General features: G+C 36.4%; 1 protein-coding gene across 6 annotated transcripts in view; it reads left to right on the forward strand.

Annotated features, from left to right (window-relative positions):
* The first annotated feature begins 5,278 nt into the window (after positions 1 to 5,278).
* The window catches only part of LOC148942030 (solute carrier family 35 member G1-like), a 29,145-nt gene continuing 8,671 nt past the window's right edge, over positions 5,279 to 25,752 (forward strand). The window contains exons 1-2 of one of the 6 annotated variants that reach the window (XM_089103494.1): positions 5,279 to 5,300; positions 11,039 to 11,055. The gene's annotated coding sequence lies outside the window, so the exon portion shown is untranslated. Of the gene's footprint in view, positions 5,301 to 5,459; positions 5,495 to 10,426; positions 11,056 to 11,099; positions 11,168 to 25,138; positions 25,203 to 25,752 lie in introns of those variants that run through there. The other 5 variants (XM_089103493.1, XM_089103491.1, XM_089103490.1 and 2 more) reach the window with 5 other exon arrangements.

The following is a 25,752-nucleotide window of genomic DNA, read 5'->3' on the forward strand; positions in this document are numbered from 1 at the left end:
TACCCCCTGAGAAGGGAGATACCAATAACCAAATGCTAGGCACCATCTCCCCATTACCAAGTGACCTTTCTGAGGACTCAGACTCCAATGAAACCATGGTCACTGTCCACTCTGAGGACTCAAATCGCCATGATGATGGCTTCAAAACGGTCACTCCTAAAAGATCCAAGAGAAAACGGTACACCAGTTTCTCCCCATTAAAGACAGTTTCTACTACACCCCCATCTTTTTTGGAAGAAGAGCACTTCATCCACATTCTGCCTACCTCTCCTGAAACCATGTTCCAAATAAAAAACATCCAAACAATTAGACTTGAGCTCTTCAAAATCCTGAAAATAAATTTCAACCTCAACATCAACAGAGATGGTTCAATCTCAATATCTATTTAAGCAGGCTTTGAAAATGCAAAAACAACTCTTTTGTCACTTAACTCCCTTGGAGGCATTAAGGTCCATTCAAAGCAATGGATTCGCCCTCCCCCTGCCCAAACAAAAATTTACATATACAATATCCCTAACGGTATTCCCGAAACCGACTTAAAGGATGGCCTTATGAACTGCAAAGGCCAAAAAATATCAGTATCAAAAGTCACCAGACTTGGAAAACCCAACAATGATGGCATATACACATATAAATCCTACCTTTTCACCCTGGACTCCACCCTAGAGAACTTCAGTGAACCTATATCCCTATTTGGCCAGATAAAGCCCTACAAAAAGTTCAAGGCTAAGCCAATACAGTGTGAAATATGTCTGATAATGGGTCACACAAAACAACACTGCAAAACAAACCTGAAAAGGTGCAACCTATGCCAAAACATCCATCCTCCCAACACAACAAACTGTGCAAACAAGAAATTATCATGCATTAATTACAAAGGTCCCCATTCTTCTGACAACAAATCTGTATGCCCAAAATACAAGGCAAGATCAATGGCTCTCAGGTTGTCTGAAAAAGAAAACATCCCTTTTCAGTTTGCAAAAATTAAACTCATGGTGCACAATGCAGATACACCTGAATTCTCTGAATCAAACACACAACCTAATCAAAAAACTCTACAGCATAAAGCTACAAGGACCCAACCACAAAAAACATTCCCTGGAATCAAGACCTTAGACTTTCCCCCCCCCCCTTCCAGCCAGAGACCAAGACCCTGAATCTTCTATAAGTAAACCTACAAAACCAACCTCATCAAAATTGCCAAAGGAAATATCAGAAGAAAATCCAAATCTACTTACAAACTTATGCCTCTACATATTCAACTTCAACTCACTCTCCAGAACATCTCTCAGAGAACATCAAAAGTCCTCAATTCTAGAAGAGATTGCTAATACCTACTTCCCAAAAAATCTCAGGGACACAGCCAACTCAAATGTCAGCACTATACTCAATAAACTAAATCTATCTATCAATGGCTAACCCTCGGTTATCTCCATCCACCTCGGTTTTGCAATGGAACGTAAGATCGTTAAATGACTATAAAATTACTGACCTTCTTAAGTATACTTCTTCACACAACATAGACATACTATGCCTTCAAGAGACCCATTAAAACTCATCAGTTAATCTCAAAATTCCTGGTTATGATGTCCTAAGAAAAGACAGATCTTCCAATAGAATTGGTGGTGGAGTTGCCATCCTTGTACGATCACACCTCAAATTCTGTGGTATAAGCCTCCCTGATTTCAGTCATGACATTGATGCAATTGGTATAAAGTTGTGGCTGGCAAACATGGAGGTCACTGTTATTAATTTATATAATCCAAATGGCAATAACAATGGACATGATTTTTTCAATTTTATTTCTAATAATTTCTCAAATTCAAATCTAGTGGTTGTTGGGGACTTCAATGCCCATAGTTCTATCTGGGGTTATTCACCTCAAAATAATGCTGGAAAATACATAGAGGAATTCCTCACCAATTTTACCAATATAGTACTAGCGAATCCTAAACACCTAAATACCTACTTCAGCAAAAGAAGTGGGAGTTATTCAACTATTGATCTTCAATTAGTTTCATCAAGTTTAATAAATAAAACTACTGTCAACAGAATAGACAACCTCCTAAGTGACCATTTCGCCATATGCACAAAAATTGGTGACCCAGCCATTATTGACAATTTCATTTCCCACTATGTGTGGCAAAAAGCAGACTGGCCAAACTTCTCCCACATTCTCTCAAACCATGACTACTCTTCACTCTCCACAGACTCAAACCAACTCTCCAAAAATCTCACATCACTACTTCTTGATGCTGCAAAACTTACCATACCCCAGTCCCAATGCCCTAAAACACTGAAGAATAATAAACCCCCTAAGCCATGGTGGACATCCTCTTGCCAAGAGGCTTGACACAATAAAAGGAATACCATCAGATCCTTCAAGAGAAATCCATCCACTGCGAAATATATTGCAAAGCTACAAGCAGAGGCAAAACTTAAGAGAACACTCAAACTTGCAAAAGAAGAGGCTTGCAAAAACTTTCTATTGTCAGTGTCCCACAAAACGCCAGAGTCAAAGATTCATAAATTCCTAGACAAGATGTGTGGCAAATTCTCCACACAGAACCGCTTCCATTACCAGCTAACTCTAAATGGTCAGCAGTTGTAAACCAACGAAGAAAAAGCTAAATTTTTAGCAGATTGTTTTGAGAAGAAATTCAAAAACACCCCTCATAATCCACCTCAGATCAGCCTAACACCCCATTTTGACTTGTCTGGGTCCCAGTATCTACTCCAAGATTTTACAATGATTGAGTTGAATAAAGCAATCAATTCAACCAAACCCAAAACATCTTGCAGCCACGACCAGATCCATCCATCATTGCTCCAACACCTTCCAATAGAGTTTAAAAAAGTACTCTTATCTCTCTTCAACAATGCCTGGAGCAATTCCTTCTTCCCATCTGCTTGGAAAACATCACTCATCATCCCTATATTAAAACAAAATAAACCCAAAGAGGACCCCAACTCCTTCAGACCCATTATGATTACCCCAGCTCTGGGAAAATTATATGAGAAGATAATCCACTCCCGATTGTATTGGTTTGCTGAGTCTAACCACCTCATCCCACATACCCAAACAGCATTTAGGAAATATTATTCTTCCATTGATGCATTTGTTCGCCTAACCAACGCCATATCTGAGTGTCTGAAAGGCAACCAAATCCTAGTTGCAGCCTTCTTGGACTTCCAAAACGCATATGATAATATCCAACATCCACTCCTACTGCAAAAATTATCAAAAATGGGTTTTCCAATACCTGTAGTGAATTTCTATAAAAGTTACCTATCTGAACGCTCTTTTGTTCTCCAAGTAAATTCCTACATCACTTCTAAAAAGTCTGTCTCCAAAGGCCTTCCCCAAGGTGTTGTCCTCAGCTGTCTCCTGTTTTCACTATATTTATGGGATCTCAACCTACCCCAAACAAATATTCAGCTTGCAGATGATATAGTCCTATGGTCTACCTCAAATGATTTTGAACCAGCCCAATCCAAGTTACAAAAGTCGCTTTATGCCTTTGAATGTTTCTCCAACAATTCATGCCTACCCACCGCCCCATCAAAATCAGCTATAGTACAGTTTCATAACAAGAGAAATCCCCAATCTGCCCTACTAACCCTAAATGGTGTTGTCATTCAAGAGCAATAACACATCAAATATCTTGGCATCAGTCTAGACCAAAAACTAACCTTCAGGCTCCACATTGAAAATGTGAGAATAAAATGCCTCAGAAAAATGCACATCTTACAAAGGCTACTCAATGCGCCTTGGGGTTGCCATGAAAAAACTCTAATAAATTTCTATAAGACTTATATCAGATCTCAGATTGATTATGGACTAATTGTCTATGGATCATGCTCAAATATCCTACTACGCAGTCTGGAGACTGTCCAAAATACTATGATCCGTGCTATACTTGGCTTCAGGAATCACACCAAAACCAACTTCCTCCTCAGTGAAAGTGGTCTCACCTCTATTGCCATGCGTAGAGACATTCTACTTGCCCGCTACTTTACAAAAATTGAAGGTAACAGTTCCCATAGATTACATGACTGGCTAAGAAACCCTGGAGCTTTTAGGGGCCTTGCACGGAAATTTGCAACCACCCAACTGACCTACCCCATGCCTTCATCTTCTTTATTTCAAATTTACCCCCGGATACCTTCCTGGGCTAACCACTACCCAGAAGTGAACCTTTTGTTTGCGCTAGTTATTAAAACAGACCTTTCCCTTGCCTATGTAAAATCATTATTTCATGAATTTGAGTCTCAGAGATATATCCACCACCTCCCAATTTTTGTGGATGGCTCAAAAACAGATTCCAGGACTGCTTGTGGAGTCCACTTTCCATCCTTATGTATAGCAACTGCTGAAAGGCTCCTAAATGATGTGAGTATCATGACAGCTGAACTAGCTGCCATCAACATTGCATTGGAAACCATTATAAAGATGCCAAACCCCCCAAGAAACACCCCTTTTATAATTTATTCAGACTCAAAATCAGCCCTTGCCTCAATATCACCAGAAAATTCAGACTACCCAGACAATGATACCTCCACCACTCTTGTACTATTGAACCAACTACTTAAACAAGGTATATCCACAAAATTCCAGTACATCCCAAGTTACTTGGGTATAAAAGGGAACCACAAGGCAGATGAAATAGCTAAATCTGCCCTTCAGCTTGAAATAATTTCTGGAAGACCTATCCCAGTAAAAGATGTAAACCATTGGCGCCTAAAAATTTATCTAGCAAACCAATGTCCACCAAACCTTTCTCCATTTACAACCCGGAAAGACTCAAAGATGTACTACAGAATACGATCAAATGCTACTGGACTTAAAAGCCAGACTTATCACTATCAAAACACAACCATTCCAACAGTAATGAGCCCTCTTTGCCGCCTATGTCAAGCCTATGATGAGACCATCAACCATGTTCTTTTTGGTTGCCCTGTGGCAAATCTCAACCATAAAAAAGAATGGCTAACTTTATCTGCTATTCTCAAGCGCCTCAAGCTAACCCCTAATATTGACCAACTAACACAAAGGAGACACTCCTCAACTGATGATGCTGAATTTTTCAAAGCTGTCTTTAACTGCCTAAATATAGGTGGTTTCATCAATGATGTATAAAGCCTATTATTGAATAATAATAGTCTAATCTCTATATTTGATTTCCCAGGACACCCCTGACATAATCAGACAATACGAAAAAGGTTAAATGGATTCATCCGAAGCCTATAATCGAAGAAGAAGAAGAAGAAGAAGAAGAAATTGAATCTTTAGAGGCTAGGTTTGGAAATATCAATTAGAGGCTCAGTTTGGAAATATCACTCCGGGCTGATGAAAGCTACAGTATCAAAGTATCAAAGAAGAAATCGAATACTTTTCGTTTTGAGTTCAGTTGAGTTAAGAAAATTGAGTTCAGTTTCAGTGAGTTCGTTTTGAGTTCAGCAACCTTATAAGAAAATCGAAATATATTTTCTTGTGATTATTATCTCTTCTAATCAGCAGTTGTACCAAACCAATTCTGCTCAAGTCATCCTCAGGGCTATACTGTGGTGTTTATCCTCCCCATAGTATAGTGCAGACGGTTTAATATCATCTATTTTCCCTTCTTGTTTTAGTTTTATTTGTTTAAAGCTTTTTCCAATAGGCAATGATTAGAAGTCCTCCAAAAAAAAAAGTCCCCCCAGATCCCAAATCAAATTCCAGTGAAAGTGTCATAGTGAAAGATACCCATCCTGGCTGGTCAAGCACCCTATCTCAAAATTCTAATAATAGCTCCAATTCGGAGAATAGGACAATGATAAGTGTAGGGGCTAATGCAACTATAAATGATGATAATGGGTTTCAAGAGATCCTCTCTAGAAGATCTACGAAAAGGAAAAAAATCTCCCCAATTGAAATCAGGTCCCCTCTCTCAGTCCGAGATACGCCCAACAAAACTTAAGAATCTAACTTAAAATTGCTCACACTCCCCCCTGAGAAATAAAAATTATCTCAGCACTATGAGTTGCAATTTTTAAACTGCTAAAATCAATGTTCTCTCTTAACATTAACCGTGATGGATCTCTGCTAATAGCTGTAGAAGATCAGAAATCAGCAGATACAATAATTAACCTTGAATCCCTTCTGAATAACCCAATTATTGCATCTAATTGGAACCCAAAACAATCACCAACAAAAATAGTAGTTTATAATGTTCCCCCAGAGATATCTACTCAGGAGTTAAAAGAAGGCCTTTCAGATAGGGCTGGAAACACAATCCCAGTTGATGATTTTACCCAACTTGGAAAACCCAACTCTAATGGCCTAAAAACTAGTAGATCCTTCTTATTCACACTGAAGGATAAAATTGATATCCCAGAAAAATTATTCCTATTTGGGCAAATAAAACCACACAAGGAATACAAACCTAAGCCTATTCAGTGTCAGAAGTGTTTCAAACTGGGACACACAACAAACAAATGCAATGAAATTCTCCATGAGTGTAGTAATTGTAAATCTTTCCATCCTAAAGAGCTGACAACTTGCAACAACACTCAGCCTACATGCATCAATTGCAAAGGCCCACATGAATCTACAAATAAATCATTATGCCCTGAATACCAGAAAAGAGCTCTAACACTCCAAATGTCAACAGAAAAGGCCTTCCCATACCCCTTTGCAGCAATGGAAGCAAATACTGCCCAACAGTACCAAATAAAGACAGTAATGAAACCAACCAAAACCCCCAAGTCAAACGCCCCCAATGCATCAAGCACCCCATATAAAACACCATCTTCTAAGCCCCCAAGCTCACATCCCTATCAGAAGGAATCACCAAGCCAACAAGCCTCCTTGTCCGGTGAGATGAGGCCAGCCTGGCCCTCCCTCCCAAGAAGAAACAAACCAGAAACACTACCAGGAATCAATCCCTTAACCAACAAACAGGATGCACTACCAAAAATGCAATCCCCAAATATATGCTTATTCATTCTAAACTGTAATGCAGTTCAGGCCATGAACATACATCAACTACAGAAAACAAAAATTATTGCAGAATTGGCAAAAATCTACATCCCAGATGATATGCTCATTCAAGCGAAAAAAGATCTTGCTTTACTCTTAACAAAGCTGAACATTGATACACAGTCATATGAAGAATAAATCAACAACACAACATTTATCAATACTCCAGTGGAATGTAAGATCACTCACAGAAAATAAGCTAAATGAACTAATATCATTTATGAATAATAATTCAATTAATATTGCTTGCCTCCAGGAAACTCATTTAACCCAAAATCAACAAATTAAGTCTCTGGGAAATACTATCCTGAGAAAGGATAGATCTTCAGAGAGAAAAGGAGGTGGTGTAGCTTTATTAGTTAATAATAATATAAAATTTTGTGGCATCAATTTTCCAGATTTTGAAAATGATGTTGATGTAATTGGTATAAGTGTTTGGTTGAATAATTTAAAAACCTACATAATAAGCTTTTATAACCCTAATGGCCAAACTACAGATGCCAAGGATTTCTTTAATTATATAAATAATTCTAATATGTTAAAAAATATCATTATTTGTGGTGATTTCAATGCCCACAGCCTTTTGTGGGGGAATAAACCAGCAAATAAAGCTGGTAAATTTATTGAGCATATGACTTCAAATAATAATGAATTAGTTGTTGCTACCCCTCCAAACCTGAATACTTATTTCAACCCCAAAAGTGGCAATTTCTCCACAATTGACCTACAAATTGTGTCTTTAAATTTTTTGAACAAAATTTACATAAATAAAATTGATAGTCTATGTACAGACCACTTTGCTATAGTTTGCTCCCTAAATGAACCTGCTGAAACTTTATCTCATACATCCAAATATATCAATACTAAAGCAAATTGGTCTATTTTCCAAAATAAGCTAAATGATGAAATTACAAGTTTCACCCAAAGTTCATGCATTTCTAACACAACAGTTGACACACATGCTGAAGATCTTTACTAATAAATACAGCTAATCATGCTATCCCCAGGACAACACCTAAGAAAACATTCCCTAAACAAATTCCTAAAGCATGGTGGACAAATGAGTGCCTAAATAAATGGAGGATAAAAAAGGCAGCTCGGGCAGAATTCATAAGAAAACCAACACCTACTACATATTTAAAAAAATTACAAGCAGAATCTAATCTAAAAAGGACTATAATAGATGCTAAATATAAATACTGGAATAATTTTGCAAATAATCTCTCCAGAGAAACAAATGAGCCAATTATACATAAAGTCATAAGCCACATATGTGGGAAAAAGACTTCTCCCAACCCACTCCTGTATGAGCTTATACATAATAATACCCATTATGACAATGATAATGAAAAGGCTAACCTATTTACAACTCTTTTTGTTAATAAGCTAACATCAAATAATCAAAGCAAACTGTCCACAATTCCTATGAACCCTAGTCACCAACCACGCCCAGGATCCGAGTACATAACTAATCCATTTTCAATCCAGGAATTGAATAATGCAATACATCATATTAGGTCCAAAACTAGCAGTAGCTATGACAATATACACCCTACATGGATAAAGAATCTCACACCTTCATACAAACAAGAACTGCTAAATTGTTATAATCACGCATGGGCATCTTCTAGGTTCCCCAATATATGGAAATGTTCGTCCCTCCTACCAATCCTAAAGAAAAATAAACCAAAAGATAACCCTGAGTCTTATAGGCCCATAATGATTACACCTGGGATGGGGAAAATAATGGAGAAAATGATTTATCACAGACTCCTCTGGTTTGTTGAAAAAATAATATGATCCCAAACACTCAAACTGGATTCAGGAAATACCACTCCTCAACAGATGCTTTCATTTTGCTAACAAATACAATAAATGAATCTTTCTAAAAAAAAAATATCCTAGTGGCAGCTTTCCTAGATTTTGAAGGAGCTTATGACAATGTGAACCACCAAATCCTTTTAAATAAACTTGCAAACCTTGGAGTACCTCCTAAGCTAGTATCCTTTATTAAATCCTTCCTAGAAGTGCGTAGTTTCATTGTTTGTATTGGTTCAGCCTCTTCACCCCAAAAGACAATATCCAAAGGCCTACCTCAGGGAGCAGTCCCCAGTTGCCTCCTTTTTGCCCTATATCTCTGGGACATGAACCTACCCCACACGAATCTACAATATGCTGATGATCTGGTGCTATGGTCATCTGGCAACACCTTTCAGATAGCACAGTCAAATCTGCAAAAGTCACTTTTCCTGTTTGAAAAATTCTCTCAACATTCAGATCTACCCATTGCACCCACCAAGTCAAAAATAATCCAATTTGACCGGAAGCGAAACCATGTTAATGCAGAACTAACTCTAAATAAAACAACTACTCCAGAAGATAATAATATTAATTACCTAGGTCTCATGCTTGACCAAAAACTTAATTTCCACCTCACCTCCACATTTCAAACACAATAAAAAAATGTTATAGAAAAGCAAATATACTAAAAAGACTTCTTTCCACACCCTGGGGTTGTAAGGAGAAAACCTTACTCCAGTTTTATAAATCAAAAATAAGACCCCATATTGACTATGGGCTCATTGTCTATGGTGCTTGTGCAAAGACTCAGATGCAAAAAATTGAAACAATACAAAATGATATAATACGTCTCATATTTGGTCTTAGGAAACCCACAAGCACCAGGTTTCTGCTTATGGAGAGTGGATTAACAACAATAAGGGAGAGACGTAGCTTTCTCTTGATAAAACATCTTACAAAAATTGAATCAAATAGCTCACACACATTACATAATTGGTTAAGAAATCCAGCCATGTATAGAGGTATTGCAGATGAGTATGCCAATATTCAAAAGAAGTTCCCTGTACCAGCAAAGTCTATCGTACGTACTTTCCCCCAATCCCCTCCATGGAACTGGTCATTTCCCATAATAAATACTGAATTTTCAAAATGTAATAAAGATTTAACCGCCATTGCTTTTGTCCAGAAAAAATTTGCAGAACTTAATACAATTACCTATAAAAATCACTTCCAAATATTTGTTGATGGGTCAAAAATGAATGAGAAGGTTGCAAGTGGTGTTTTCCTTCCTCACCTGAAAATTGCAATGGGAGAGAGGTTATTTAATAATTTATCTATAATGTCTGCTGAGTTAAATGCCATAATCATGGCATTAGAACACCTTAAGCAAAACCAACCTTTGATTGAAAATTCGAATAATATTATCATCTATTCCGACTCTTTATCAAGCCTTGAGTTGCTGGCCTCAGCTCCTCAATAAAAGTTGGACATTGACCCTTATCATTGTCTCAGTATGATTGATAATCTTGCTTCAAGTGGCATAAAAACTTATTTTCAGTACATTCCTAGCCACTCTGGCATAAGTGGTAATTATCAGGTTGATGAAATAGCAAAAAATGCTATAAATATTGACAAGCCAAGTGGGAGACAAATCCCAATTAGAGATATTTACCGATGGAGGCTATCAGATATTAATTTTAATAAGATTAATCCTATCCTTTCCCCCTTTCCCAATAAGTATCTTTCTAAAATTTATCATAGAATTCGTTCTGGAACAAATGGACTAAATTTCCTTGCATTCTCATATAAGCTTTCTAATTCAAGTGGTTCAATTCCCCTGTCCCCTCTTTGCAGGCATTGTAATATGAATAATGAAACAATTGACCATTGCCTATTTGAATGTAATATGCTGACGTCTGCACAACATACCTTGCTTTGTAAACTGTTAAAATACTTCAAACACCACAAAATCCCACTATCAGCCAAGAGCCTAGCCAACTATACCTGCACACAGAGCATAGAAATCGACATCTATCATCTTATATTTGAACTCCTAGAGTCGAAAGATCTGCTGAAAGATATCTGAATATATCTAATAAATATGAGGCAATCAAGCCAGTAGCTCTGTAGCCCACAGAGTGAAGCAAAAGGAAAAGGGCTAAATAGTTATACTGAAAAGCCCGCCTGCTGTTAAATAGAAGAAGAAGAAGAAGCTAGGTATTGACTCATTTCAGGTTAGGCCTAATACTACTCTTGTAACTGTGTCTCAGCCCTCCTTTCTTACTAGGCCTAGTAAAACTTTTTATGGTGTAAGTCTAGGAGCAGTCCAGTACATAAGGAAACATGGTAAGAAAAAAATTATTACTTCATAATATGCAAAATAATCCTAGTTAACATATTTTACAAGGGAAGAATTTTTATCTTCACTCCTTTCCTTGTAGGCTATTTCCAGTTTTTTTTATCACATTCTCAAATATTTGTGTCGGTAAAATTCTACTTTAGCTACTTTTGGCTATCTTGGAAAGGAGTTGGGTTAGGAAAATGAAACTTTCAGGGATAGATCTGCAGGCTAAACTATGTCCTGGGAAGGTATTTTGAAGTACCTACCTCCACTCCTTCTCCCTCTAGAGGGTCCTGACCTTTGATGACCTTTAAAAATCTGTGTGTTATAAAAGTGAAACCTTGTAATATAGATCTTCTGCTTAAAATGAAGTCCAACAAAATTGTTTTTAGCTTCACAACTTTGCTCAATCCTGATATATACAGTTTTAAAGATGTGCAAATACATTTCCTAAGTTTTGAAAATTAACATTGATATGTCTTAAAATACTACTCAAATAACAGGAATTGCATTTTCAGAACTAAAGCCAGAGAAAAGGAATCTTATAACTGAAAATTAAGGTAAAATGTTGTTTTGTCAAAATTTCAATAGGTATAGACCTGTCATGTAGGCAAAATTCAGGATTCTCTAGAGGGAGAAGGAGAGGAGATAAGTACTTCAAAATACCTTCCCAGGACATATTTTAGCCTGTAGACCCATCCCTGAAAGTTTCATTTTCCTAACCTCAGCCCTTTCCAAGATAGGTAAAAGTAACTAAAGTAGAATTTTACCTTTGTGTCTATTCTCAGTGGCATTGTCGAGGGGGAGGAGGAGCTGGCTCCCCCATAATTTGGAAATTTTTTTTTAGATAACTATAAAACTATTGGCCTACTTGTTTTAAGTTTCATTGATCTTTACTTAGAGCATAGGCCTATGATTTTTTCTTTAATTAATCCATCCTCATTTTTAATATAAAAGAATATGAAAAACAGGAGTCCGTTACATAATATGTTCCACATTAATATTTATACAAATAAGCTATACTGCCTTCAAAATGTTATCATCAAGTAAATAGAAGAACCCAGCCTAGTTAATGAGCATGCTGTATGAAATGTCTGATGCAGGTAGGATATAGTGAATCATAATTACACAAAATCCCTGATGTCTGATACCCATACCCTGATATACACAAAAAACCTTTTTATGTAATTTTTCTAGATTTGTTTTTTTTTTTTTACAAAGAAAAATACAAAGAGGAAGGTAATTTTCAAACTCTAGGTGTTAATTTTTCCCATTCAATTGACATCCCTGATAATTTTTAATTAATGTAAGTTTTGACCACAATGCTGCCAAGTATTGTTCAGATTTTCTCAATATTCTTAATCAAAGAATGCCCAACAAGTAAGTTATTAATTCACACATTGTTTTTTATTACTTTAAATTAAAAGTACTGTTGCTATTTCAAATGTAAGGAAAATTTCCAGGGGGATTCTCCATAGAGGAGAATTTCCAAAGGGTGGGGGGAAATTTGTCCACCAAGTTTTTTTATTGGACAACATTGTTTTTGTTATTTTTTATTTTCAAGTAAGAAAAAACAATCCAGAGTGCACTTTATGGGTCCATGTGTCACTTATTAGTTGCCTTATAAAGTCAAATTTATAAAGAGCAATTAAATATAAAGATTAGTTTATAATTGAAACCCTATATTTAGCTCTCTATGATGTTGATATGTCTAGCCCAGCCTTTCCATTCCAAAAAATATCACTCAAATTGCACTTTTATTGTACCTTTTGGCACTTTATGATGGCCTTATTGAGTCTATACATATAAAAAATGGTGAGATAAAATAATTATATTTTATGAGTCCTTAAACAACTCTCTATGATGTTCCAGAGCCTCAATAGCAACAAAGAAAAATAAGAAGACATTTCACTGCTGCCCATGTAAAAAAGTGATTTTTTCTTTTTGTTCAATGAGGGGGTTGCAATTTTCCTGTATACTTTTTGTACCTTTTGATTTGCTTTTCAAATTATATGCACTGAATCATGCAATGCATAGGGCTGTTGGAATAATGCATAGTTTGTCTGCAAGGATTTTGTCTCCTATGATTTGAAGGAAATAGAAAGGGGAATATGCACTTTATTATTAACAGTAAAGCTGCCAAAGAATCTAAGCTTATTAAAATCACCCTCATCCACCTGAAAATGTTTCCAGTATACTCCTGTTGTCTGCATTGCTGACAGCCTATAATGTTTGTTTGATGTGTGTGCATTGATTATGTGTTTTGTAATTATTTTTTTTTTTTATTTAACCAAGTAACATATTTGCTAAATAGTAACTTTTCTTCAATATCACTTAAAGAAAAATGTATTAATTGCAAACTTTTTATTGAAGAATATGAGGGGGGGGGGGTAAATCATGGTGGAAGCACCTTCAAAAATTGTTAACTATAATTTTTTCTGCATGTTATGAGGTAAGGATTGTTTTCTTCTCAGTAGCCCCAATTGTAGGCTAATACTCCCAATTATTTATTCCTGTGCATTTTTCCATTTTTTGATTTTGTTGATGTTGCTGCGTTGCAATTAACACATTTGTCAATCCAATCCTGTATGGGATTAGATTGAGAACTCTTGCTTGGATTACAGATTACCTAACACATAGGTTACAGAATCTTATCTAATCAGTGTAGTGTTTTGAATGGAGCCTCTCAGGGTAGTTGCTTAGGACCAGTTCTGTTTTGTATATTTATAAATGATTTGCCACAGGTAATTCAACATAGTATTTCAAAATGTTAGCAGATGACATAAAGCTTTACAATGGTGTATCTTCCCCAGACGATGTGGCTCTTCTACAAGATGATTTAAATACATTGGTTAATTGGTGTAATTTAAATTTAATGACTATTAATCAGGGAAAATGTCATGTGGTGAAATATCCAGTAAATACAGCTGGATACCAGTATTCTATTGGTGAAGCTGTAATATGTTCTGTTGATTCCATTAGGGACCTTGGTATTTTTTTTTTGATCAATAAGGTTTGATAGACAAGTACTAGCTGCATCATGTAAAGCCTATTACAGTTTGCTTCATATCAAAAGAAGGCTTAGAAGGTTTAACCTGCAAAGCTTTACTAAGCTGTATAAGATAATGACATGACCAGTTGTTGATTACTGCACATCTGTGTGGTATCCAACAAGAAAGTGTGATTTGCTGCTTATTGAAAAAGTACAAAAACAGACATCAAAATTTGTTCCTTATTTGAAGTGCTTGCCTTATGAGCATAGACTAAGTGTTTTAGCATACCATCTTTGCAGTTCAGGAGGGATAGATTAGACTTAGTTAATGCCTTTGGAATTATTAAAGGTGCTGCTAATTTGTACTTTAGTGATTTTTATCAGTTTAGTCTTTGTCACCCACACAGCAGAATTCATTAAATTGTATCAGAAAAGTGTTTTAAGAAAGGTTGGACATGCATCTTTTGTAAATTGATCAATTAGATCATGGAACATGTTACCTGACCATGTTGATTTATGAAATAGTGTTACAGCTTTGGTTGGAACCTCTTTTTATGAAGGGCAGTATATAGAACCATAGTATTTATGACATTTGTATTACTTGGTGCCTCTATTACTCTATTACTTTGTGTATTACTTTGTTTTACTTGGTGCCTCTAAAAGGAGTTTGTCTCTTTGTGCATTCTGACATATTTGCTTTTTTTGTAATGTGTTCAGCCTAAGGAGTTTATTAGTTAATTGTGGCACCAATCAATATCCACAGGTTCAGTTCTTGTGTATAGTTGCTTTTTTTCACTGTTAATTTGTAATAAGACAAGAATATGGCTCATTCTATTTTTTGTTTAAAATAAATAAAATTAAATCTATATGAACAAAAGAAACATGCAAGAAAAAAATACATTAGAATTAGGCTATATGTTTGCACATGGGGGGGGGGGGGGTACGGTATATTGAAGGGCTTTTAGGAATATTATAAGTAAGTATATTAGGATTTTAAAAAGTTGTTTTCAGATTTGTATAGTGTTTCCTTCTCAACCGCCCTAACTGTACATTGATACCTTCAATTCCCCTGGCAGTCCTTATTAATATATTGATTTGCTATTGTGACAATAAGCCCCACTCCTAACAATGGCTGAAATAGCCCTAGGCTATATACAAAACTTCAGGAAACAACATATTTTTTATATTATGTGGAAAGTGTCTATTATGCTTATCATTCTTCATGTTTACTTCCATTATTATCCAAGTTCTAAATCACTTTTAAATAATGTATGTTCCCATTCTTTTCCAATAACATGATGCTATTGACTAGCTTAGAATGAAATCTCTAAAAATGTGATTATATGACAATTTTAAACATGAAAATTTATGGATAAATGAATTATTTAGGACAATATCTGCCACTATTTGGGGGGATAAGGAGCATTGCCCTGATGCAAACATTTAATTTAGAGATGATGTTAAGGCTAGACTGAAAAACCTGAACCAGAACATCACCTCCAACAATCTTACTATGCAGAGTCAGCATGGATTTACATTAGGACAAGCCATTGATGCAAATTTGATAGATGCATATGATTTTGTCACTGAGTCCTAGATAGAGGAATCCCAGTAGATCTCATTTTCATAGATGTTGCCAAAGCATTTGACAAAGCATGTCATCATCAACTACAGGCAAAATTAATGGCAATTGGGGTAAGCCGTGAGGCTGTTGAGTGGGTGATGGCATTCCTGAAAGATAGAAGACAACGCATAAAGGTGCATGGAGAAAATGGTCAGGCATTTTATCAGATAGTACTGAAGTGGAGTCCCACAGTGAACAATCCTTGGTCCAATATTATTTAACATCTATACTGATGATGCCCCACAATCTGTCAAAAATAAAATGAACCTGTCTGTTGATGATTCAAAAATCATCAGCCCTGCAAATAGCTGAAGAGCAAGCCTAATTACAAGCTGACCTAACAAAGTCTTGAATTGAGCAACACTCTGGAGGTTAGAATTCAACATTAAGAACTGCAGGATAATTCATTTTGACAGAAAGAATGTAATGGGGTCAGTATCACATGTGTGGAATAGATAGTCTTAGGCAGATAATTGATTCCTCCCATGCTGAAAGAGACCTGGGTATACTTGGGGATGAAGAATTGAAGTTTGACCAACATGCTCCGTCAGTTGCCTCTAAAGCTGTCTAGAACCTGGGAATTGTAAAAATAATATTCTGCTGTAGGTCACCAAAACTGATGTCAACACTATATAAAGGACTTGTTTGACCAAAACAGGAATTTGGTATGTGTGTGGCAACTCCATTCAATAAAGGCAACAAGAAAAACTAGAGTGTGTCCAAAGGCAAGCAAATAAATCAATAGAGGGTTGTAAAAGCCTGGACTGTCCATCCCGCCTTGAGAAGTTACAGATTCCTACCCTCCCCTATCAACAGAAGTGTGGGGATATCATCATGGCATACAAAATGCTGCTCACCCAGTCCTTGCAACTAAATATGCTCACCCAGTCAACAAGAACTGGAGGACACACCATGAAGCTGTACTGCAAACAAGCCAACACCAAAGACTACAGAACAACTTCTTCCCAAAATAGAGTCATAGGGTTCTGGAACTCCAAAAGTGAAGAAGCAGTCTCAGCCCCTAGTGTGGAGGCCTTCAAGGGAGATGTGGATAAAGATTGTTTATCAAAGCCATGGTTTCAAGAATGGGATGCAGCTGATGCAATGGCTCAACATCTTTACTAATCAGCACCTACAGGATAATACCTTATGTGCTGGACACTGCAACTTAAGGTAATGGTGTTGATTAAAAGATTGCATAATATTACTCTTTCTCATCATACCATTTTCTTCAAAAGAGCCTATAAACTACAATAATACCTAAATCAGCTTTATTTTGGCATTGTGAAAAAACTTTTGATTAGGATTAAGTAGTAGCACACATAATGGGGGAGAGGTATCTCCCCCTCCCCTTGGATTTGAAAGATTCCTATTTTTGTTGAGAAATGCCCTTTCAGGGTATTTTATAGACAAAAATGCCCCTTCCTCCTAGATTTTGAAAACACATTTTGTCCCCTCCCTCCTCAACATTTTCATGAATCACTGTAAATATAGACAAAATAAAATACAAACCTACAAGATGAGCCAAATTTGTGAATAACCTTGGGCTAGGCTGTTTAGAAAGAGCATTACATTGTGTCTAAAACTTGTATTTTTATGTATTTTGTATTTGTCTTGTTTATCTTTTTCTTCTATTTTTATGTACTCTGTCTCTTTTGTTCTGTTGATTTTGATCTGTCTTTGCTCTGTCTCTGTCGATTTTGACAGGTAATGAAATATTATTATTATCATATTAGGGAGGCTGAGGTAGTACAAAATTTTAATTTTATTTCAAGCAAGGGTTTTTTTTTTATTTTAAACAAGTAAAAGAAACAGAGTAAGCCACAGGCATGTCTTGTTACAAACACAATAGAAAAATACAGCAACCAAACCATAAATGTAACAGTCTTATAGCCATTGCAATATAACAAGAATGACAACAATGCTTCTGATTATGGGCAGTAAAACCATAAATGTTATAGCCCCATTGGCCCTTCACATTTCAAAAATAACAACAATAATTCTGATAACAAGTAATAAACTAACTTTGTGATGAACAAAAAGGGCAATAAAGAAGAGTTGAACACCTGGGTATTGATTAGCACCAAGAAAATTAAATAAATTCCATAGGCTTAATACATTACATAATTAAACAAATACTTCAGAATGCACAGGGAAACAAGTTCATAAGACTCTTCTTAGGGGCACTAAGTAACACATATCATACTAATATCATAATATTATGGTTCTATGTACTGCCTTTTGTAAAAAGAGGTTCTAACCAAAAGATTTTTGGCTGGAAACTCATCAAACTACACACCAATACCTTAAATTGCAACATCCAGCAGTCAAGGTAAATCTGGGATCTGGGGTCAGTACTGGGATTATCAGGAACTTCAGGATCATCCCATGCAGTTTGCAATGGTTTTTTACACCAGCCTTAATCAACTGAGTTTTTGAAAGCATGGACACTGTGGGCTGTCACTGTTTTATTTGCAGGGGAATTCTGCATGTACTCATCATGGTTTGAGAAGAAGTAGCTTCTCAATCTTATCTTGGCTTTTCTTTGAAATAACTTCATTAGGTGGCATCTTGTTCTGACAATGTTATTCAACTGGAAGGGAATTCTGTAGAACTTAGTAGCTTGTAGTCTATAAGAACATCTCCCCTTTTCTTTCTGTAGCTGAGGGTGGAAAGCTTGAGTCTCTTGAGAGGTAATCATTGTCTTCCAGATTTCTTTGTATGGACTCCAATTCCTGCTGGTCTCCCTTGTTGAGGGGGGGGGGGGAGGGTAACAACACACCTACCAAACTTCATTTTGGGCTGGATTAAGGCTTTGAAAAGATTGGTCGTTATAGCACTTTTGGGTGTGAAACAGCAGATACCACAAAATTGCCCAACTAGTAAGCTGGTCAAGGTCACACTGAAATGAGGAATGGATAGAGGGGGCAATTATCTTTGAGTTGTCTGCATAGTGACTGAATATCTATGCACTTTCCTCATAAATTTATGGGTTTTGTTTTCTTTCTGAAAAGAATCTGTAGATCCACTCTACAATATCCAATATAAATGTTCAGCTTTTACATTAAAACAAAGGAATTTATGGCAGACCCCATAAAAGCCTTTGACAAAGACAAGAAGAGCTAGGTCTGTGGTAATCTCCTGGTCAATTAGATAATTTATATGGTCATAATCATTGGTAAGATTTCTAATTTCTGAACAATTTGGTATGCTGATGCTGACAGGGGCTCAAAAAGTTATTTGTGGCTAAGTTTCTGAGAGTGTTGCCATTAACAATTGCTTCCAGCAGTTTCACTTAGGTAGATCTAATGGTTATAGGTTTTTAATTTCTAGCATCCTTCTCCTTCTTCTAGCATCATTTGAAAGCTTTCTGGCAAATGGACTATTTTCGACTGTAAAGTGTGTGTCCAACATTAGGGAAGCTGATGTAGTAGAAACTCAATGTTTTTTATTTTTAGTTGCTAACTTGTTGAATTGTTGCAGGAAATTATACCAGAATAATGCCCATTAAACATTAACAGAATGTCTGTTAATGTCCATTAAACAGACAGCTTTCAAAAGACATATGATTTCACAAATTTAGAGCTAAGAAACAAAAGATTTACTTTGAATTTAGCTGGCTATGCCTCCCTAATGCTGGGCAATTACTTTGCATTCAAATATAGTCTTGTCACATCTAGTTCAAAAGCTCTTGACAAATACATCTCAAATATTATTTTGACAAGGAACTCTAGGATACAAACTTCATTTGGTATCTCTTCTTTGGAAGGCACTATTGTTTTGGAGGTATGATAGATTATACTGTCCAGGTTTTCCTGTGAACGGAAAACTATTATTTTTTTTTAGGATAGAGCTTTGTACCAGGAATGTTTTTGTGAATGTTCATTATTTCTGGTTTAAGGAGAGAATTTTTAAGGATTTTTTTTTTGAGGTTTGAGGAAACAGAAGTTTGAGTCTGGGTGCCGGGAGCTATGCTATAATCATGTCCCTCAAACAAAGACCTTTCAAACAATATACATTTTGCCAAGTTTAGCGCTAAATTAGTGGAGAAAAAGCTCGCTTTGTAATACCTCCATATCCTTAATGTTGTGCCATCACTTTACATTCAAATATTTTCGTGCAATATCTCATTGGAAAGCCCTTATCAAATAGATATTGAGTATGCTATGAGCTTTATTTTATTAAGAAGTTTTATTTTAAGAATGCTGGTTTCAGGATTGTTAGATAAGAGAGATAGGAGATACCAGCCTTTCCCCCAAACAGGGCAAGATAGAACCCTAGGCTATACAAAAAAAGTTGTTGATTTCGCTTTTTCTTCAAAATTGAGATTATGAACCAGCTGTTGATGTTAAAAAGTCATTTCTTTCTGTTCTAATTTATCTTTTACGATGTAAATTAACCGAAATATACCCAAACAGTCAAATCTCAGGAGACTTGAAGTTTGAATTTTAGACTTACTTGTCCAATTCCTGAAGCTGGTGCTTCTGGGACCTTTTTTAGGTTTCTTGTAAAGACAATGAGACTTCTTTGCTAGGCTCTACAAATTAAATTGGTGGATCATGTTCGTCACCCTCTTTTATAAATATATGAAAATAGTTTGTACAAACGAGCTTGCTATGATCATTTATCTAATTTGGCTGTTATTAATCTCTTTAATGTAGAGGGCAAACAAAATGATGCATTTTCCCACTAATATCTAAAACAAAAACAAATAATCATCAAAAGAAGGGCTTAACTAAGAAGAACAATTAATTTAACTAAGAATAACTAAGAATAACAATTAATTAATTTTACAGTAAATTTATATTGTGGAATGCACATCAGATAGAAAAATGCCATTTAGTTCTTCTTTTTTTTTCAGAACCATCATTTTATTTACATACAAAATTACAAAACTAAGTGCCAACGAACCTTTCACTTCGTTAGGCCAACTCCAACTTCCAACCCATAATTCTGTACCTGCAAGACTGGGGACCTTGCGGTTAACCATAATCCCACTTGAGGAGTGGCGCCCCTCGAGGAAATTATAGCCTAGTAAACAACACAGCATTCGCACGGGATTCTGATCATTGGACAACTCTTCTTGGCTTGGTATGTTTTGATGGGCGTCTTTGGGCTGAAAGAACTATTCCTAGCTAATTTATCTACTATGGGTTGCCTCCCTGTAGTAGCATAATATTTGTAGGCATGAATGTATAATGAGTCGGAGGTAATAGGCTTGAGATAGTCTGTGCAGGATTTCGACTCTTGTTGATAGAAGAGCATCGCCAAGTGCTGAAAACCATGTTGTGACCAAGATAGGCCCAGGATTGCACAAAACCTCCATTCATGGAGGTCTCAGGGACTTCTTGCTGTCTGACTCTAAGCCGGCTTAAGCACTTTGGTGTAGACTTGAGAAGATATGTGATCCCCATCCTGCACTGGTATCCAGAATCATTGCTTTTCCTGAGGCCAAGATAATTTCAAAGATTTTAAGAACGTGAAAATTGGAACTTGGAATGTTACAACGTTAAATAATGACCATCGTATCGGCATTTTGACTGACGAATTCAGACGATTCGAACTGGACTTATTAGGAGTTTCAGAAACTCAGATCCCAGGGGTAGGAAGCCTGAAATTAGGTGCTATAGAATTTGTTTACTCAGACAGGAAGGATGGAGTACATAGGGAGTAGGGCTCATGATGAATAAGGAAGCTGCTAAGTCTCGTTTAGGCTGGGAAAGTATTAATAATAGAATACTAATTGTCCATTTTATGACTAAAAAGTTCAGGGTATCAGTTATAGTAGTATATGCCCCTTTAGAACCGACTGATAAAAATAGGGATAGATGGTATCCTAGCCTAGGTAAATTTGGTGTTGGAAAAGAAAACAGTAATGGATACAGACTTTTGCCATTTTGTAGGTATAACAATCTAGTTATAATCAACACGGTGTTTGGTTATAAAATGGCTCGTAAGTTAACATGGTATTCACGTGATGGTAAGACAACAAACCTTATTGATTGTGTTATAGTAAACCAAAGACTGGAAGGATCAATACAGGATACTAGGGTATATAGGAGTGCTGTTATTGATGTTAAAAGTAGAGATCACCATCTAGTAGCATCAAGGGTTAATTTAAAGCTCAAATTTTGGAAGGGTAACTACCTCCCGGGAAGTTATGATGTTGGTTGACTCAAGGACGAGAATTTGAGATAAAATTAACAGGATCAGTTGAATGCTAAACTTGAGAGTTTAAAATTAGATAATGTGGAAGATGGTTGGGATAATTTTAGAAAAAATAATTTGTGAAGTTGCTGAAGGTGTCATAGGGGAGAAAGCTAAGACTGCAACTGAGAATATTAGTGAAAAGGTCTTGTACAAAAATTATCTGAGTGATAGATCATATGAAAGTAAAAGGAATGTAAAGAAAGTAGAGAAAGCATTAAAATATGAATTAAGGAGGGGTGAACAGAGGCCATGGATAGAATTACCGAGGATCTGGAAGATGCAGCTAGACGGCATAATAGTAAAATATTGTACTGGCATGTCAATAAATTGAGAGTGAGCAGTCAATCTGGGCTTGGCCCAGTTAAAGATAGGAATGGAGCCATAATTAGCTATAAGGAAAGAATTAAAGAGAGATGGGCAGAACATTTTGAGAATTTTGCTAAACCGAGATAGATTTGCAGGAAATGATACAGAGGAAAATAGAAAAATTTGTGACACCTTGGATGTGAAAGATATTTTATTTCGCGAGTAAGAATCAGCGATAGTACTAAAAGGAAAGAAATATTATAAGGGTTCAGGTGCTGATAGGGTGGTAAATGAGTTTCTTAAATATGGTGGCTTCGAGGTTAGAAATAAGTTACTGAAGATTATGAATATGATTTTTGAAAAAGGAGAAGTACCTAACAATTTTAGGAAAACCTTAATTAAGCCACTTTATAAGAAACGTGATAAAAGTGAGTGTGGTAATTATCAAGGCATAAGTCTGGTCTATGTAGGTAGCAAATTACTTAGTAATATGATACTTTTTATACTGAGAGATGCCGTAGACAAAGTTTTAAGAGAAGAACAGTGCGGTTTTAGAAAAGGTAGAGGATGCTTCCGCCAAATTTTCACTCTTAGGTTAATAATTGAGAAGTGCCTGAGTTAGCAAACACCTTTGGTCCTCAGTTTTATAGATTATGATTACGAGATTAGTCCTGTGTACGAGAATAATACTGCTGCAGTTAAGGTAGGAAATGAGGTTAGCAGCTGGTTTTGTATTAAATCAGGAGTTAAGCAGGCTTGTGTTCTTTCCCCAATTATATGGATTGTTTTGATCTTGTCTTGAGGAGGACAGGAAAGGCAATGGGAGACCATGGAATCAAATGGGGAGGAAAAAGTCTCCTACCCTTAGATTATGCTGATGATTAAAGCATCCTAGAGTAAAGTATGAGCAAAACGAATGAACTTTTAGAGGTTTTGCAAGTTCAGGGTGCTAGAATAGGTTTGAAAATTAATGTTAAGAATACTAAGTCACTAAGGCTAGGAATAAGTGAAGATGAAAAGGTGACGTTGGGTAATGAAAAAGATTGATCGAGAGGGCAGCTTCACTTACCTTGGTAGTATTATTGGTGGAGATGGTGGGAGTAGTGAAGATGTTAAAAGTAGAATAGCCAAGGCTCAGGGTGTTTTTTCACAACTGAAAAAAAGTTTGAAAGAATAGAAGATGCCTCTACAAACCAAGACTTGAATATTGGAAGCTATCGCGGTGACAACAGTCAGATGCGGTTTGAAGCATGGGTTCCTTAAAAAGCGGATGAAGATTTTCTGTTTGCATCCGAGAGAAATTGCTTAAGGATTGTTCTGGGGACCTGGCTGACTGACTGTATTTCAAACAGTAGGCTCTACGAAAAATTTGGTTCAATACCGCTATTTAGGGCTATAATGAAAGAGAGGTTGAGGTGGCTAGGCCACGTTGTGTGGATGAAGGATGACAAATTGCCGAAGATTGTTCTTTTCGGCCAACCACCTAGGGCTAAACGGAAAGTAGATCGTTCTTGTCTGGGTTGGGAGGACGTCATAAAGAAAGATTTAAAGGAAATGGGAACTTCATGGGAGGGTGTAAAAAGGGAGGCTTTGAATAGACTGGGATGGAGGAGGAGGGTGCGTAGCTGTGTTGGCCTCAGGCGGCTTGGTGCTGTGGTGAGTTTTTAGTAGTAGTAGTAGTAGTATATAAACAACGTTAAAATTATATGTAGTATGTTTACTATGTAATGACAAACTAGTATTTTGAATTTGACTCATTGTTTATGGAGAAATCTGGGGAAGATAAACAGGAAGAGTGTGCAAAAGCACAGGATGGCTGCAAATGCTGTATTCTTTACCTCTTTACTTTTTTTTATATCTAAATGTTCCATATTCCAAAAATGGTGAACATTTTTAGGTCAGTCCCACCACTCAAATTAAGCAAAATTACAGCCCTGTTCATACTCTCTCCCATTGCATGTTGGTATAGAAAAGAGCTGAACTGCTAAAATAATCATCCTGATCAATTACAACCTGAATTAGTTGGATTAACCTTGAAAGGTCATTAAGAATTTACCTCAAATTTTGTATTTAATTCACTGGCACTAATAGAAATAACAAGCCTGAAGCAATTTGTGATTACCTGCTGTTGTGTTTTGTGCTTGTGCTTGCTGCCTGCTTTGCAGAGAAATTGTGCTCTGACCAATAGGAGGCTCATTCTGCCGATTTTTGTATCTCCCCAGCTCCACAAACATGCTCCAAAAGATTTTGAGTAAACTCCATTGGCTAGTGTTTTACTAAAAACAATAACAGAAAAATGAAAGGTAAATTGTTCCTTGGGAACCAGGTTTATTCTACATAAAACGTCAATTTTTGTTTTGTGACTAAGCTTCTAAACGTTGTTCTCGGTTTCCGGATTTCAGTGGCCCTGCACTGAAATAAGAGCTGACATTATGATATTAAACATCTAAGTGGTAATTTGAAAATCACACAGCAAATATGTAGCTCCAATGCCACCATGCCTAAGAGGCTTGTCAAGTTCATACTCATACCACAGATTACTCCAGAAATCTCCAAAGGGAGTCTAACCAGCCTCTTCCCCAGCTATTCTGGAGATAGCATCCAAAATTGTCATTTGTCAACGCCAGATCTGGGACAAAGAGAAGTCAGCAGACGAAAGCATCCCTCTCATATAATAGTCCCTTTTGAATTACTATCTAAATCTTTTTTCGTAGCTTTCCAGCTACATTCTTATTAGATGTTAAGGTCCACTCCTTTAGCACAGCTCTGCATCCAGTAATCTTATCTAAGAGATCAATCAATACCCCCTAAATGTTCTAATAAAATGTATTTTCCCATTTTCAGTTACTATTGGTTTGCGGTTTGCTTATTACTAGGTTGCAGCTACCAAACCAGTCATGATTCTAAGGTAGGGCTTGTCCTTCTACCTCCCCTTTTCTTATTAATTAGTTAAAAAAAAACTTTTTCCACAAAATAATTTTTTCAAAGAAAAGTAAAGAACTCCATTAAACAAAAAATGAACAAAAATAAAATAATCTACCAAGCTCGAAACTAATCAGCATCGATAAATAAATGAAACCCAAAACGAACAGAAATTAAAATAAATAACCGTGGGGGGACGTGGGGGGACGTGGGGGGGCTAGTTGCCCTCCAATTACTTTCAACTATTAAAAAGGGCACTAGCCCTTTGAATTTCCAATCAAATGAGACCCTTTCGAAGTTTCTATGACAACGCCTTCTATAAAAACCTTATATACGTCAGGATATAACTTAAAACCCTTGCCCTGAGGGTTGTTGGGGAGTGTCCTCCTCAAAAACATACATTCTATCTGGAAATCAACTACGCTGAACAAAATGGCTATCTCAAAATGTTAATTGGATGTGTTTGGGAGAATGATGGGCGTCGGGGAGGGGCTAGTTATCCTCCAATCACTTTTGACTATTAAGAATGGAACTAG

The sequence above is a fragment of the Artemia sp. Qi Xiang Cuo genome, chromosome 17, assembly GCF_049724085.1.
Source record: "Artemia sp. Qi Xiang Cuo chromosome 17, ASM4972408v1, whole genome shotgun sequence".
NCBI classification, from domain to species: domain Eukaryota; kingdom Metazoa; phylum Arthropoda; class Branchiopoda; order Anostraca; family Artemiidae; genus Artemia; species Artemia sp. Qi Xiang Cuo.